At 39.5% G+C, this 18,853-nt stretch overlaps 2 protein-coding genes across 2 annotated transcripts in view; one reads left to right on the top strand and one right to left on the bottom strand.

Moving 5' to 3' along the window:
* Positions 1–18,853, top strand: part of LOC111870973 (protein Skeletor, isoforms D/E) — a 101,304-nt gene that overhangs the window by 52,505 nt on the left and 29,946 nt on the right. The window lies entirely within an intron of this gene.
* The window catches only part of LOC111870974 (complexin), a 765,449-nt gene that overhangs the window by 727,492 nt on the left and 19,104 nt on the right, over positions 1–18,853 (bottom strand). The window lies entirely within an intron of this gene.

Here is an 18,853-nt window from a genome sequence, read left to right as displayed (position 1 = left end):
TATATCGAGTAGTTGCGTGTGTATCTGTTGTCATGGTAACGTTTATATCGAGTAGTTGCGTGTGTATCTGTTGTCATGGTAACGTTTATATCGAGTAGTTGCGTGTGTATCTGTTAGTTGCGTGTGTATCTGTTAGTTGCGTGTGTATCTGTTGTCATGGTAACGTTTATATCGAGTAGTTGCGTAGCAACACACAGACTGATCGGACGGATTTATGAAGTACGCCGCTGAGAAGGGCTCAGGTGCCACTGTATGCTTACCAATTTTCAAAAAGATTTGCTCAGGCAAGCAAAAGTTTATAGGGACGTTTCACAGACATACAGGCAGCATGGTGATCTCATAAGGATACATTCATTTTTTTCTTCAAAATAAAGGAAGTATACTAAAACTGTTACCATTTTCAGGTTCTTAAATAATTACCAGTAATGACTAACATAATATCAAAATGTACACAATTGCAAAAATTCACATCTTTGAAAAACATAAACTTTCTTTTTACTACAGCGGGACTAGGACTCTTTACAAAATGGCCGGTAGGACGCCATTTTGTACAAAAGGTTGAGCGTCACTGTTTCAGTCGTCATTATGAAAAGTGGAATAACTGATGCAGGAACACAGCTACGTAAGTTTTCCCGATCTCACGCCGGCAGGTGTTCAGATTGTGGTTTTATACGTTGTAACATCGTGCAGTATTTTTGAGCGGATACAGACGTTTCGGTGAAACATACCGCTTCCATCTTCAAATTCGATGTTATAGTGGTATCCTGCATTATGTTACCATGTTATAATGAAAAATTATATAAATATTTCAGAGGAATATCGTACCTCCATCTTCAGAGTTCGTATCCTCCTACAACATTGTTAGTGTTACTGCCTACCTCTTAGGTGTGAATCTCATATTGACTGCTTCGTTCTTAAATACGTGTACTAATCAAGGGAATAGAACGTTTTAGTTTAAAATAAAAGTTAAACTCTTTATTTTAATGCCTCAGTTCATGTTAGAGCTAAGCTCTTCTTCGTCTTTGTACCATTGCATAAGATGACAGCCAAAATCAAATATATTACTCATATTTGATATTTATAAATATCTGCAAACTCGACAACAGCTGAGAGTATATGGATTTACAATCAACAGAGCTTTCAATAATACAATACAATAAACAATACAGCTTACTTTTCCCCTTAAACGGCTTGTAATTACTTCAATTAAATCCCATTCATTTACCACTTACAAACCCGTAATTCATATAAATAATATTTAAATATTTAGTTCTCTCTTGTGTTATGTATGCCAGAATACAATAAACACTTTTTAACTGCGCAGAATTAAGGCTAATATTTCTTTCCCTTGGCACTACAGCCCCAGTGGGCCTAGGACTACCTCAATGAACTTCTCCGTTCACAAGGCCAATGCTACATTCGAGAAATTCGAGATATTAAAAAACGCAAGTTATATTAAGGTAAATAAACGGTACTGGATGGATGAGTGTAAACGTGATTCGAGCAAATACTCCCCAGTGAGGTAAAACGTACATAATATATTCGGTAGAAATGTAGTGTTGGACTGCTACAGAAGGAGAGGACATGATGCATTCACTTCTCTACGCTGTAGTGCAACTAAAACAAAGAACTTTTGCGGAAGTGTCTGCGTTTACTTATGTAACAACACTGAAATGTCATCAGACCACTGGCGAAGCTTCAGAAAATGATAAAGCCTTCTACATTAAACGTTACTGCTAGTCATCGCCTTTTACAAAAGGAAAACTCGATGGTCATTTCAAGCGTCATTTACTGAACTTATGTAAAAGTATGACTACAGTCAATATTGAAACAACTCCGTCAGTTTTCCACACTGCAAATAAATTGCCGTATTTCAAAATGAACACTTTTTTTACGAAATTTACCCTGTAATTCAAACACGGCCAACATTAAAATTTAAACACAATTTTACTTAAAAATTGGATGGAAATGTCAGTTGCTGCGGACCATGAAATTTATTTGTCTAAGGAAGTCAGCAATATTCAGAAGGCTATGGGCTGCACAATGCTAACAAACATATGAATTTGCATAAAATGACAGTCGAAAAGAAACAGATATAAACAGGGGAAAAATTTATAAGATTTATAATTTTCAAAGGCAGTTCTTCGATGGGTGTGTGGGCTAAAGGGATTGAACTTACTTACTTACTTACTTACTTGCTCATGGAGCTGAGCCCTTTTTGGGGAGCCGCCAATGCTGCAGCTACTCCAGAATTTCCCAGCATCTTATGGAACCCGAAGGTTCATTACCGTGATCACAAGAGCCCTCCACAGGTCCGTATCCTGTGCCAGATCTATCGAGTCCATACCATCCCATCCTATCTCTCTAAGATCCATTCTAATATTGTCCACCCACCTACGCCTTGTTCTTCCCTGTGGTATCTTTCCATCTGGCTTTCCCACCAATATCCTATAAGCATTCCTCGTCTCCCCCATTCGTGCTACATGACCTGCCCACCTCATCTTCCTTGACTTGATCATTCTGATTATAATTGGAGAAGAGTACAAGTTATGAAGCTCCTCATTATGCAGTTTTCTCCAACCTCCTGTCACTTCATCCCTCTTCGGTCCAAATATTCTCCTCAACACCCTGTTCTCAAACACTCTCAGTCTGTGTTCCTCCCTTAATGTCAGAGACCAAGTTTCACACCCATACAGAACCACGGGCAAAATTATAGTTTTGTATATTCTAATTTTTATGTTTTTGTATAACAGACGAGAAGACAAAAGGTTCTGGACTGAATGGTAGCCAGCATTACCCGAGTTCAATCGCCTCTTACTTTCCTCCTGAATCAGGTTTCGATCTGAAAAATTCATTAAAAAGGTTTCAAGCAAGAACTTTTATATTTTCATCTCCTAGTCAAAAAGTGCCTTCATACGATCTATATGGACGCTTGCAAATTTAAGAAACTTATGTAATTTAGTGAAATATTTTTTTACAAAAACAAGTTGAGAATTCAACGAGAGGTCTCATAGCTTGTTACGAATCTTCTGTGGTTTCTGCCGAATTAATTTCCATTCGCACACACAATCGAACTACGTGTCGACACAGACAAATATCTCCATCTCCGACGAATAATACTCAATTTTACACCATCTCCTTTACACATCATAATAAACTTATCACGTCTACATCAAAATATCACCAGCACTCACAGAACAGACACGACAAGGTGACACAAATGACTGGTCGCGGAATCGTGACCTACCACATAACTTACATTCAAGCAACGTGTTATTCGTTATTGTAACCCGAAATTAAAATGATAAATCTCACACTTACATAACTTTATAAATAAAGTGATATATATATACAGTGACATGAAGGCTAAAAGCCGGGATGTTGGAGCCGCAGAAGACGTTCATTGCTGAACAACGGCTCGGCAATCATGTTTCGCGGCAACGAATATTAAGAAAGACTAGTTTCCGTTACATCGAATAGCAGAGAACGAGTCGTTGCCAGGTTGCAAGTTTCTAAATACAAGATTCCCCCGTGACAACGGACAGGATAACATAAGGAATTAACCGTTCGACACGGTGACATATTCCGGCCGCCTAGCAGTTATAAAAGGGAGTTCATTCGTGAATTGGAGAGATCTCATCAGCCAGAGATTCTTCATAAAGATTCGTCAGGCAGACATCCAGGAGAAGTTCAATATGTGGGCTGTTATAATTCACTGTAATTGTAAAGAAGTGCCAATATACCCAATCATCAAATCCAGAACCCATTATTATTAGTCACGACAACCCCCGTACCCCCGTACATGTGACTATATATACTGTATAACTCATCGGATTACCACACAAATGGAAGATAAATTCTCGAAGTACAAAATAACATTCTTCTGATATATGACGCCGTGTACTCTGGTATATATTTATCGGCTATTTTACACTGACGATTGTGGTAACAGGTTTCGCCTAAACCCTTGGCAAATATCTGCCAGACTGAACAGCGTCACATATTCAATAACAGTAATCTTCACTGTCACTTCCGTGAAAGCCACAAACATCGCATTTGAAAACAATAAAATAATATGCGGTTTATGAATGGAAACTGATCTAGACAGACATAAACAGACCAACGTCTGGATTACAGATTTAGTTTCCACTTCAATAAATGTTGGAACAGGACAAGGTCGATGTGACACTGTTGCACGCAACTGCCCTTTACTGCGAATGACAAGTCTATAATGAAGGTCGGGCCGTGATTTGTGACGCGCGGTTTATTATTCAGGAGGCAGTGGTGAGACAGCTGAGCATCGAAAATATATTGTCGGCCGATACAAAGCAACGTGTGCGTGGACGATAAGAAGATCCCTTCCAAAGAGGCTGTCGAAGTGCATGGCAACATACAAGAGTTTACAATTCCACAGCAACACCTAATATTATCCTGTTCCGAAATGTTGCACATCACAAAATGGCTCCAATGTTGTGTACGAACACCTATTACAAGGTTGTCAAATTATTGCACTATGTTAACACGATATACCAACATTGGGGGCGTGCGGAAGCGTAGTTGGTTGAGGCTCTACGCTACAAGCCGGAAGGTTACGGTTTCGATTCCGATGAGATCACTGGATTTTTTCAATTGACCTAATCATTCCAGCCTAAATATGGCCCTGGAGTCCGATTAGTGTCTAACAAAAACGACTATCAGGTCAGGGGCAAAGGGCGGCCGGCGTCTAAACAGCCGGCCGACAACCTCACAGCCATTTGTGAGCCGATTACCTAGAAAATGTGAGAACCTCGACGTCTCGCAACCTACGGGTCTGACGGGCGTGTTACGTCTTTATCATGATGTGTCAACAATGTGCATCAAGCTTTGGGTCCTGGCTGTATTAATTTCCAGAGAAGCTCAGTAAGACAACAATAGCCTCTCTCTGTTGCCAGCTGCTGTCACTTTCATTAAAAGTGTTTATTTAGAAGAGATTCTAGAAGCATTCATTTTGCATTCCCATCAGTACTGGATGTCATGATTTGACTGCGAGTACGCGATGCGAAACCTCTGTAAATATAAAGAAAAGGGTTTTTTTGAGGACGTGAGCTGGAATAAAAAGACTCAGAACAAAGAGTCCCGAGTTGTTTTAACGATGCAGAGTTAGTCGGGTTTGTTTAGAGTGTAGAGCAGTGAAAACTCACGTCTAGCAGGAAACCGAGGAGCGGCCTTATGTTCCCTTCTCTTCATTTTAGGTAAGCCCAACAGAGAGAAGACAACGCACGTAATGGGGTCTGCTTCAGAGTTTTGGCATCGCGTCACACAAACATGTCATGACATAACAAGCTAAAAGTAACTGGTGTAAGGCCTTATTCAGTTCTTAATTCACACGTCACGATTGCGTCTGTGTCAGAGTAGCGATCCTCTGTACTGCAATACAGACCAGAGATACGTAAATATATTTGTAATAAAAGACGCTACAATCTATGCATTGTTTACATTAAATTAAACACAAAAATACAGTCTCGTGCATCCATATTTATTAATAAATAATCATAAAGTCTAGTGATTTTCCTGGCCACGGGCTGGACGACCAAGGGATAGGAGTTGGAGTCTCGGTGGGGGGCAAGAATTTTCACTTCTCCATGTCGTCAAAATCGGCTCTGGGGCCCACCCAGCCTCCTTCCCAATGGGTACCGGTGTTCTTTTCCCGGGGGTAAAGCGGCCGAAAGCCGGTCACGGTAGCCGAGCGGTCTAAGGCATGTACTGTCTTCGCTCGCTCGGAAGCCGGGATCGTGGGTTCGAATCCCACTCAGGGCATGGATTTTTGTGTGCGTTTTTCTGTGTTTGTCTACAGGTAGAGGCCTTGCGACGAGCTGATCACTCGCCCAGGGAGTCCTACCGTATGTGTAAGATCTAGAAAACCCTAAGTGAACGGAGAAGTTCATCGAGGTAGGCCTAGGCGCACTGGGGCTGTAGTGCCAAGAAAAAAAAAAAGCGGCCGAGACGTGAAACTGACCACTCAGCTGGAACTAGTGCAGAGGCCGAGAAAAAGCAGATCTATACATTCACTCCCCCCCATACGTGTTAATGGCGTAGTGCTTAATTAGTTAAGCACTGGGACAACTTTACCCTACCAATGTGCTTCGGCTATACATGACCATCTTCGGGGGTTTCAAATTGTAATTTTTTTACATAGGCTATTTAAGATAATTCAAATTTGTTTATAAATGTATGCTTAAAAGATTACTGAGATATGCAATGAAGTACGGACGCAAAGTCACTCATACATTCTGTGGCATTGCCCCTGCAAAGGTCATATATAGCTCAAATACAGGATGATTCTAAATTACTGTCGCGGATTCGTCTATAGCCCACGGAAACCCCGACAATAATTTAGAATCATCCTGTATGTCGAACTTTATTATTACTTACAAATAAAACGCTGGAAGCAGCAGACTACTTTAATATTTAACTTAACTCTCTGAAGACTGTCGAAGTGAAAGTCAAAATTATGTTACGACCGAAGGTCAGTCGCCCAGTCTGTCTCGGTGTCAAGCCCCATTTGGGGCCGAAGATCACATATCATCTAATTAATATATACAAATATAGTTCGTACATCATAGAAAACATTATTTCTCCGCTACAAACACCAACCCGTTAATGCTGTTTATGGAAAAGGTCGCTCTTTATTGTGAGAACCATATGAACAACACAAATACATTCTGTGGGCAGAATGCAGAGGTTCAGTAAATTACAGCAGTGTGTACATACAGAGACCACCAGGTTCTAGAGCAGCCGTGTCAAACATGCGGCCCCCATAGCCACAAAGTGCGGCCCCTCAACTTTTAGAGATAATTGATATTAAAATCAATATTAAAATTTTAGTAGAAATATTTTTTGTAAAGACAATTTTCCAACAGACCAGAAGACAAGAAGTCTCACGCAGACATAAATTAACAGGCTGCAGGAAATTCAATGTTTTGCTATTTCTAACATAATTTCTTGTGTAATATCTCTTTCTACATATTGAAAAGCTGTTTGATACTTGTCAAAAATGGCATTCTCTTTCTTTTTAAAACTGTAAGATATGTGACTTTAGGTAATTATATTGAAATTATTCCTAAATAATAAATAGAATTAAATTTCCTTGTATCAAAATCTAATGTATATTTCTATTTTGAAGTGCGGCCCTGGACTATTATTTATAGGGCTGAGGTGGCTCTCTGTACAAGTTGAGTTTGACATGCCTGTTCTAGAGGGTTACAATTTCTGCGTCCTTCTCAATGAGTATTCCAAACATATTTTGGTATACAAAACAAATATAAATAATCTGCAAGCTGATTATTAACCACTCCTCCCGCTACGCTTCGTAAGGGCCTAACTTCTCCGGTAACAGACGCTCTCTGTATTGAGAGCATTCATCCTAACACCAGTATCCCTTTCTTTGATCTTCCACCCTTATGGAATATTTTCCTATTCCATTTTCTTATATTTGTTGCGTCTGTTCCATTTTTCAACCCTTTAGAATCTACCTTATCTGTTTCCACGGTTTCTTTGCATTTTGCTTGGTTGTTGGAGGAAGTGGAAAAAAAAAATACCTAACAAAACGTCTCCACTGCATTATTCTTCCATTTCTTGTGCTTTTCTATTATTTTATCAGGTCTCACACACACACACACACACACACACACACACACACACACACACTGCTTTTCGCTGCCTGTGTTTGATAAATCTTCCGCCGCTTCTGTTCCTTTTGTCATCTCTTTCCTTTCGTTTTCTGCAGCTCTTTTATCACACCCTGCACTACGCATTTGCAACTTCCAATTTCAATTCACCAGCTGGATAAAAAGAAATATTATGCAAGGCTGAACCTGGAACAAGTTGGTTGAGTAATATCGCCGTTCAGAGGCGCTGCAATCGCAAACCGATAACACGGCCTCCTCTTATAAAGCAGAGAAGTGGGTTACGTATGTCTACGAAAAGAACTACATAAATTATGACAGATCACATACAGTAAATGAGAACTGTGCTTTGATATTAGAGGCCTTTGTTAATCGGGAGATTTAATCGCAATAACGGGGCGACATTATTCAATAAGTAACTGAGCCATGGTTCATTTTTGTGTTAACATATTGGCCAAAATCATTGCAGAAGTTTACGGGAAATTTTTTCGCTTTTCATGTCCACGTAATCATACTTAAGTCACACTTGTATAAAAACGCGTTTCATCCCGATTTATCGAAACAGAAAATTGTTATTACTTGGGAAATTAACGTCAAAATTGTTTATGTTATTCACTTCAGGAAGAATAAATTAAACGGGATTCACTTTTCGACAGTACTGAGTAAATTAGGTCAGTGGTTTAAAAACTTTATAAAATGGGTTCTCCTCGGTTCAGCAAATATTTAACTGTGCCCGTCCTCTTAACTCTGCATACGTATGAAAACGGGCTTATGACGTCCCGCGCCATTCTTAACACTGTATGGTTGCAAAGAAGACAGTTCTCAATTTCTGGTTCTATTCAAAATATTTCGTTGATAATAATCCGGACGTTAGAAATGTAGAAGGGAAAAAAAAAGTAAGTAAAGCTATCCCTGTACCAGGCCGTGAAGACCCATAGGGCTGTGAGACGTTGAGGGTCCCACATTATATAGACAATCAGCTCAAAGATGGAGGTAAGTTTGTCAGCCTTACGCGCCGGCCACGCTTTACTCCTCAGGAAAATTATTTAATTAATTCCTGGTACTCATTTCTGTTAGAGGCTGAGTGAACCCCAGGGCCATAATGCGACTAGAAGGATTAGGTCAATTGAAAAAAAAAAAAATCCAATGACCTTATCGGGACTTGAACCCGTGAACTTCCGGCTTGTAGCATAGCCCCTCAACCAACTACGCTACGGGCGTTAGAAATGTACGAAACAAAACTGCCCTCTCACATTCTAAGAAGTATAAGCAATTCAGTTTTACTATACATTGCTCCCAGAATATCTCGCAAGTGACCAAGCAACTAGTCGCACCTCCTTGGGAAGGGGGGGGGGGGTTTCCACACTTTTGAAACCACTGACTTACGTAACCGTGTCCGTTTTTCTTTGGCATTTGTTGGTTAATGAGTGTAATGCAATTCTTGGCGAATTTTTGCCCAGTAGCGCGCCATATCCGCAGAATCAGGCCCGTTACCATAAAGCATGTCCTTGACTCTGTCAAGGAATTGCAGAACTCCCCAAGATACATGCAGAGGAGATCAAAGAATTGAAGTATCCGAAATAAAATTGTTTCAATTCTGTCGATGGTTCCATAACGTTTTGAAGCAATTTTGTAGTAACTTGTTACGATTTCTCAACACTCAGTGTATCATTACTAAATATTTTAGAATAATTTTACTGTCCTAAAATGATGCGTTGTTGGAGAATTGTAAGGAACAAAGATTTGTTTAAGGATTATTATAAATAACACAGCGAGAATTATCGATAGAATGGTGGTTCGGGACAAATTTCTGTCATGGCTACAAGGATACAACGCAAAACTGCGATCTTCTTCCGAACCCCACAAATTATTGTAAATACTGTTCCCAAACTTTCGTGGAAAATATTAAGTCTTTATCATCGGTACTTTACTCATAAATCTAAAGAACATGTCACATTCGGACTAAGTAAAATGAAGTCGGTTGAAGCTTTACGTATTCATAGAAGGGGTAGACTCATAAAATATGGCTATAAAATTGTACCACATCGTTAATTTCTAACGTTTCAAAATTAACGGACATGAACAGCGAATTCTTCGCGTTCTCTCGCACGTAGGCATGCATGCACGCACGCACGCACATCTGTATGTATGTTCTGTCTGTCTGTTTGTTACAGAAAAGAGCGCGATCTCTTGAACTTGCATCTGAACAAATCCGAAACCACCTCGTGTTCAGCAACCCAGAACAACAACAACTCTCGTTCAGAGGAGGAGCTCCGCCTGGCGACCCTTCTTTCTTCAACAACTATAATAACAATCAGAATACTTTCTATCGAGACCAACAACAGTTTCCTTCTTTCACTGGTTCTTCTACCAACCTTGACAAACAATTTGTACCTGGTCAGGAAATCAGTGCAACAACATACAAACCGACATTTATCTCAAACAGACTTCAACAACAAAATCAACTTCAATATCAACAAGGACAGCAACAAGGAATTCACAATTCACCCATTTTCCAAGCACCACCACAACAAAGAGACGCTTCTTCACCCATAGAAATTGTTCCATCCATTCCTTTGTCTAATTCCTTCCTTGGTCAGCCCCCTCCACCACAACAGACATTTAATAACGCGTTCCAGCAACAAGACCCGCGGTTTTATACCAACACACAGATGCAACAATCCAATGTTTTCCTTCAACCCAGTCCTAACCACTTTAACAATCAAGCACTCAATTTCCAGCATCATCAACAGCTGCAGGAACACAACCGCAGGAACAGCGTTGCTGAGTCGCGTAACTACGCTAACCATGTTCCAAACAGTAATAACAATGCCAGAACTTACAGCCGCGTCAGTTTCCATGGCCATTCTGGTGGTCAGACATTTGTTCGGTATAAATGATGTCCAACACTGTTCTCTCTGTCAGGAAGACGTCACTTCCTAACTTCAAAAGCATATTTTTTAGGGGTTCTTGCGTCTATGTCATGGCGTCGTGTCTTCTTGAGTATACCAGAACTCGATTGCTGTATGTCTACATTATGTTCATACATGAATAATTTTATATCATCATTTCGACAAAAAGATCATATATTTCTCATTTAATAACATTTCAGAACGAAAGAGACAATGAATTAATGGGAACTGAATGAATATTTTGAAGTAGGAATCGAAGTTTCACATTAATAAATTTAAAATGTTCATGCCTGTATTGTATGCAAAAATCATTGTCTTTCGTTTTCAAAATTTCTTTATCTCAATGTAAACACCACGATATACTTAAATTGTCACTACTGACAATTAAGTAGGATTATCATAGTAAATAAACTAAAATTGTTTCTATTAATATTTCGCGTTGTATAAAATATAATTTTTACTATAAAACTGAAAACTATGCATATAACCATCTCTCCTCTCTGAGAGCTCAGCATGTACACACAACAAAATTGCAAAAAGATAGTTAAAACCTCTACCCCAGTTCTGACAGAATCAGAGCAAATGACAACAAATTCTAGTGTACTGCAACATGCTACAATATTATTACTTCCAACTGATAATGATTTCGAAGTACTTTTTAATTGCCATGTTATCTCCAAATTGCCATTTAGATCACACTGATTCCTCTACACTGAGCTTTGTGATACCGTGAACACTTACTTCTAAAATCTTGGGGCGGCTTACAAAGCAAGAAATAGGGGAGTGCCAATTATAGACTATGTAAATTCAGGGAAAATAATAACAATTTTCGCAGCAGCTATTCATTAAACAAGCTTTAATTTATAACTTCTATTATGCAACTATCGTATATAATATTGATTCTTTTACGTAAAAATATTCGAATTTTTATGCAACAGACCAATATTGCGTATTCATCTATTCTCTTCACTTTGGCAACGTTGTATTCATCTATTCTCTTCACTTTGGCAACGTTGTATTCATCTATTCTCTTCACTTTGGCAACGCTGTATTCATCTATTCTCTTCACTTTGGCAACGCTGTTTTACCAATGCCACTTCAGATCCTCCCCTAACTGAATTACTGACTCTATCCTCTGTTTGTCCTTGCTTAACTATAGAGAACTGTATTTCTTTTGGCTTGTTTTGATCTTCGTCCATCGTCTGGTATGTAAAAGACAAAAGACCACAACGTTTCGGAGACTGGATCTGTCTCCGTCCTCAGGTGGGTAGGGCAGGATAGAGCTAATGAGACTAGCTCTTTCTAACGGGCCCAACTGAGTAGTTTTATCCTGCCCTACCCACCTGAGGACGGAGACAGATCCGGTCTCCGAAACGTTGTGGTCTTTTGTCTTTTACATACCAGACGATGGATGAAGTCCAAAACAGGCCAAAAGAAGTACAGTATACACCATCGTCACAATCCTTTCAAGTCTATAGAGAACTGGAGCCGTGCATCCGAAGGCATTATTACTGGATGTGAGGATATTATCATCTTCTGAAACATACAGACAAACAGACGTCTCTAACTTCCTTCTGATGTTTTTATCAATATGTTTTCCTCGGTTGATCTTCAGAATGTGTGAGGTTTTCTGGTTTCAAAGTATGTCCACATTGACGAAGTAACTGTCCACACATCAAAGAGTATCATACATTTTGTACAAAAATCAAAAGTATATAAAATTAGCATTTTAATCCTAGAAAATCATATAAAACGTCAGAAAAATTCAGTTCCCACCTCACAGGAAGAATACTGCGTCTCAATTTCAAAGACCAATCTGTTAATGCTGTTTAAGTAAATAATCACTGCTTATTGTGAGAACCATACCAATATATGAATACACTGTGTGGGCAAAATGTGGAGTTACTGGATGTGAAAGAAGGTGGTACATATAGTCACCACTATGCTTCAAAAACTAAACGTCACACACTTGATATCTCGCTTATTAACACCTTTCGTTTTCAGCTTTAAATATGTCTGTAAAGTGCCAATGAAATTAACAATCTTCTGTCATTTGAAAATTTAATTCTGCCGATTTTCTGGATTTCAACAACAGAAATCCAAGATTACCGTATAAATGTAAAAAGAAAAGGAAAGTTTTGTTATTTTCCTTAAAAACTGCGCATCTTAAAAATGTACGTAATAATCTTTCAGCCTCAAATTCTGATTCCCATGTTATACTAACGAAAGTACAGTTCTAGTCCCTAGGTTCTCTCGGCTGGAGCTTGATGTGTGTCTTCTGTGCTCGGAGAAGAACACGTAGAATGTCGTCAAACTTTTCAGTTGCCGTCTTCATGTTATTCAATGCTTTCTAATTCTTGACAAACATTGCAGTTTTCATTTTTAGGAACAGCCTTCATCCTGCAACCACTGAATTCAATTCCTCCTCCGTGTGGGAAGAAGAAAAACATACATCAGTCCTTGCCTCAAATATTGGGTCACAGAAATATCACCTCTTCAGAGGGCCACCTGCTTACCAAAATACTCTTCATCGCCTCTTTTCATTAAGCACATGATTGCTTTAACATATATCACCATCTTTCTCTAATCACGTGTCCGATCCCTATTGGTTAGCATCCCCCTCCTCTGTTCATCCAATCACGGCTTCAGGTCAACACGCTGCCTAATGCCAGATCTATATAACACCTGTCAAAACTCGTCCTGAATTCATTAACGCTCAAGATGGCAACTGTAAGGTTTGCCGAAAAATTGGAAAACATTCAATATTCTATGTGATGTATCCCTGAAAAATGAAGTCAAAAATATATTCGTTTTATTCGTCCTTGATTGACGGATAAGAAGGAACAAACAGGAACAAACCATCGGTTCTCTTGAAACTCTCGGAATACAAATCATTGCTCCGTTTTAGCGGGGAAGTCCGAGCTTACGTCACGGCCTCTTGGAATATACATCACTGTCGCCTTATCGAGGAACACTGAACAATCAAAACTGACAGTGCAATGTTCCTTAATAAATTAACTGGAAAATACCTGAAAGAGAAAAGCAATAAAACCAAATCCAAAACCAGTAAAACGACAATCGAAGGTAGAAAAATGCGGACACTAACAGTAAAATGGATTTATGTAGCGAGCAGAATACGACAGAATATGTAAATGTGGCGAGAGAGACGTAGCGCCGTGCTGAATACGTCAAACTTGATCAAAGGCACCGAAATTCCCGGGATCAACCGTTCGTGAAAAATAAGTGACATGACGCCTGGATCAGATGCAGCCCTGAACTTTCATTTTCATACCAACTGGAATTTTTATAGGTTAAAGTTGACAGTATTTTTTGAATTTGTATACTCTTCTCTTCTTTCCCGGTCTGTGATGAACCATATTGTACTAATGCATATCGCAATAACTTCGCCAATTTTACCAGTCAAACTGCACTACAGTGATGCGCGTAAATTGAAATAACAAAATGCAAAAATTAATTGCATACACTTGGAAATAAACAACACTGTTTCAACAAAAACTGCCATCTTTGGCTCGGGCTTTACATTATAATTCCATTCTTTACCCCGATTTAAATCTACATTAAAATAATCTACATCATTAGGAGTTCACTTAACAACGCAAAACAATCGAGATGATAAAATATAAAAATCCCCTTTTTGTTGAAGAGAACGACTTTCTGGGTAGCTCAGAGGAACTTGGATGTTTCGGAGGAAATTAATACCTCCATATCCAGGATACAATTAATAGAAGCAACGAACCATCAGAAGCAGACAAGAAGCTCAAAGATGTGTTCCTTCTGCTCAGCTTATTTCCTGTTTCTGTTCGTTTCTTGTTTGGTTCACTTTTCGACCGTGAAGATGGTAGCGAAATATTGCTCCGACACGTCTGCATCTCTCCGAACTAGACAGTGCAATAACCCAGAAGTTCGTACTCTTCACAGTCACCGTCTTGAGACACTCAAATCCAACGTTTCTTAATTTACTGTATCTTAATTTTATTATTATTTTAATTTTTACACGCTGATATGGTTTATGACATCATGTAGACTGGTAAGCAAGTGATAACGGTTCGTAAGAACATACTGCCTCCATTTTCAGGGTAAAAGGTAGAGGCAGTATCTTTCTGCAATTTTTGATACCCACCTACTACATCACACGGTGTGTAGTAGAGCACAATACTAATTTTCACCGCCGTAAAAACCTCAATTATTATAACTGTAAATTAACGTCAAATTGGATCAAATATTATCCTGGTCATTAAGATTATCACAAGGTATAGACATAGTAAAAATGGTTAATAATACTGCTTGAATCAGATATGCCTATATCGTCTCTTACTTAAGCTGCTTCACTGCCCATTTTTATACCTTCTTTTTCCTTGGCACTACATCCACAGTGGGCCTAGGCCTACCTCCATGAACTTCTCCGTTCACTTCGGTTTTTCTAGATCTTACACATTCGGTAGGACTCCTTGGGCGGGTGATCAGCTCGTCGCAAGGCCTCTACCTGTACACAAACACAGAAAAACGCAGACACACAAACTAAACATCCATGCCCTGAGTGGGTTTCGAACCCACTATCCCGGTTTCCGAGCGAGCGAAGACAGTCTTTTTATACCTTAACATCAACAAACTCAAAATTGCATACATCGAAGGGAAAGAGGGAATGAATATCAATTTTGCATTTTCTAAGACTCGATAAATATCAGGAGGCGTCATCTTGTCAAGCATATACATTTTAAACACCACTGCCTAAAGGAAACGAAATTTTACCCATTTTCGAATACGTCCCCAATAGCAGTACGTTCCTTCAGACGGCAGCGTAGGCGGAAATAAGAGCGTTTAAACAGAATGTTCCACAAAATACTTACAGTACCTAATCCTTGTTTTTAAAACATGGCCTCTCTCCCGTTACCACTTATTTTCCGCCCAAGTGGGCCCGTCTCTGTCTAAACATTCTAAATTATCAAACACTGAAACACGACCGGCTACAGCTGAAACGCAGATAATCGGCTCCGTCACTAAAAACATCCACGTCCCAGTCACACTCTCCAGACCCAATCGTTTCAGTCCAGGAACGCGTTTCCATGGAAACGAAAATTCAAAGTTCGTTACTTTAATGTTCATGTGCATCATTCATCATTGTCTCAACATATTAACGCTGCATTATTACTGATGACCCTACCGTGTACCAACTGACTAATTTATTTATTTAATTTTTCATAGGTTCAGCAGAAATTTAGTTGACGTCTCAAAACAAAGCCGCAACTATTTATTGCTGAATACAATTTAGTATTTAACGGGTAATACCAGGCTGAAAACAAAATGGATATCCTTTTACGTTCGTGTATATTTTTAACCTACAAGCTTATGAAGTGTAGTTCAGTTATTGGAAAAGGCGAAATTATTCGTGTCTCTATACCGAAATTGTAGAAATCTGTTTACATTTTACCCTTCGGTAATTACTACCCTGCCAGACAATGTTAATTTATATACCTATTCTAATTTATTTTCATGTATTTATTTACATATTAACAATATTCATGTTGTAACATACCGTAATAACTTCTAAATATGTCATAATTTGTTTCTTTTATCCTTGGAAATGTATTTAAAACACAACACTGCTTAGCGTACATTTTCAATGACTTCTGTATTCACGAACAATGAAATAAATATTATTTTTATACCATCCATTTTTAATATTTCTTGTATAATGTCATTTTTGTACAGGGTCCTTGCTTTATATAGAAATGCCAGGCCAGTATTTTAAATCACGTAATGACCACTTCATTGCACATCCTTCCAAAGTCATTACTCACTGTCATCCAATCACTCGATGCTATATGATCTGAGTTACTGACAGCGTCATTAAATAAATGATAAATAACTAACCACACTGCACAGTGCGAGATGCCAGACGACAGTAGGACTAATCCATATAGTCAATGCCGACGAAAGCCCCCAACACCACGTGACTTCTACAGTTAGAATGGTTTCAAATGGCGTCCTTTTGAATTTGTAGAACAATTCTGAGCCATTGTGAGTAGCAATGCATATTAAACACCATTCTGTTTATTTATTTATGTGAATTGACAGATTAACTCGCTTATTGTTCTACCTAATGAATACATTATTCGGCTCAAAAATTGTACGGACTACGAATATAATTGGGACCATTAAAAACAGTTAATTAGATAAGCACTCATTCGGAACCGAATCAATAGAAACCGTCAGCAAACACCAGCAAATAATAATGTACAGTTAGTGCAAAGATATACAGAACACTGGGAGGCGTAAAAAACGTGATATCGGTAGAATGACTGAAGTAAAAAATGAACACTTAAATTTAAGCCCACCGGAATTAGATGATTACGACAGTACCTATGCACCAAATTACATGGTGTCACATTCCCGCAAACAGCAATATTCGCACTCACTGCTGTGATAACCGCAAATATCACACAATAATTAAATATTGGCGAACAGACACGATCTCTCCAATAGGCATTGATTTTAGACCCACAGCAGTTCGAATGAGTACGAATGAAACGCGTACCCATCGTCCCTGACAGGACCTCGCAGCTGGGTCTATTCTCCCGCTTGCAACGTGACAAAATTGTTACTTCTCGGTCCATATGTTTCCTCTGACATGAATGTAAACTATGTTACCGACCGAAACGTGTTCTCAAGGCCACCTGCGTTCAAGTGACCCACAAACACATGACCTTGAACTTGTGACGACAAACTGGTGACGCCTCCTTGGCTCCTTCCTACATTCCTGACTGGTTGGCAATTTAGGAAACTTGCAACTTCGATACCGTAATTAGGATACCTACCCATGGGTTTTGACGTCAGCTGTGATGACGAAGTCAGACATTCCGTCATAAATATTTGCTCATTGTAGTCACGACTGTATTTATGAAAAATGGCCAGTAAAGCTGAAGAAGCCGGGACATCAGTCAGAATAGTGACTAGGCTATGGGCTGGCTTCCAGGCAGGGCCAAGAGATTTTTCTTCATACTGTCCAAGCCATCTCTGGGGCCCATTCAGCCTCATACTCAACGAGTACACTAGGTTTTCCTCAGGGGATAAAAAGACCATGGCGCGAAGGTGACAACTCACTTCCATCTACTGCCGAGGTTAAAAAAGAGTGGAGTTATGCCTCAGCTCTCATACGCCTTCATGGCGTGATCTCTAATTACGCACAAAGTTCGATTTTGGGCAAGGGCAAAAACAAACGGGTTATGGAGATCCTGGGGCTATTTCTTTTTTCATTCTTCATTTATTTTCCAAATCGTTATCCAGTGATTATCCCATAATTCGGACCGCCTCTGCCGTCTAGTGGTCACAGTTCCTGGCTATACAGATCCAGAGGTTCCCGGGCTCGATTCCCGTCGCTACCAGATTTTCTGAGAAGTGATGGTTCTGGAATAAGGTCCACTCAGCCTCCTGAGGATAACTCAGGAGCTATTTCAAGCAAATAGCGGCTCAGGTATATGAAACAGAGATTAAGGGCCGTGGGGATCCGTTGCGCTGACCACGCAACAGCCCTCTATCCGCTAAAGTTGGCACTAACTTCGCCGAAAAGCGGCGGTCGCTTGGTCGGTATGGTTCGCTTGCGGACTACAGGCCAAGGAGTTATCCTTTAATTCGATATACAACTTCAGCTACTGAAAGCGTCGATAAATTAACGAAGAATTGCTCTGATTCCTGTTCGGGTCATATCAGACCTAACAGTCTGCATGGTTCTCTGAACACCGACGTAAAACGAAGTCTGGAATATAACCCTGAGACAAGCCACGGCAATTACGACAATTATTTCACATGCCATTTCCGGTCATCTTATCCCGTCTTACTCTACATCATACAGATCGACGTACTGCAGTTTTCGCGCGAGTTTAACAGATACATAATAGAAAAAAGTTAAGAAATCTTGATACTATAAGCCCAAATGATAATCAGTAATTTTAAGTCACTGAGGAGGATTGAGAAGGGGGTTTCCTGAATCATAACTAACCGTTTACTGAGGGAGTTATACAGAGCCCCGGATCTAGTAACAAACACTGAAAGGTGAACTCTGAAGTGATGTGCATACGTCACTAGAATCGATCAAAGTAGGGTGGCCAAGACAACTGTTATAAGTAAGCCAGAAGGTAGGGAAAAGTGGTAAGGTCCATACTGGGGTAGTTGGAAGATGTTGAGGATCGTTTACGAGAGCAGAATATGAAGAGATGGAGGTAAAAGGAAAATAACAGAAAAAAATGTGCACCTGTCGTA

This window comes from Cryptotermes secundus, unplaced genomic scaffold (genome assembly GCF_002891405.2).
Source record: "Cryptotermes secundus unplaced genomic scaffold, Csec_1.0 scaffold1044, whole genome shotgun sequence".
Taxonomy (NCBI): domain Eukaryota; kingdom Metazoa; phylum Arthropoda; class Insecta; order Blattodea; family Kalotermitidae; genus Cryptotermes; species Cryptotermes secundus.
This window is presented reverse-complemented; position numbering and strand designations above follow the sequence as displayed.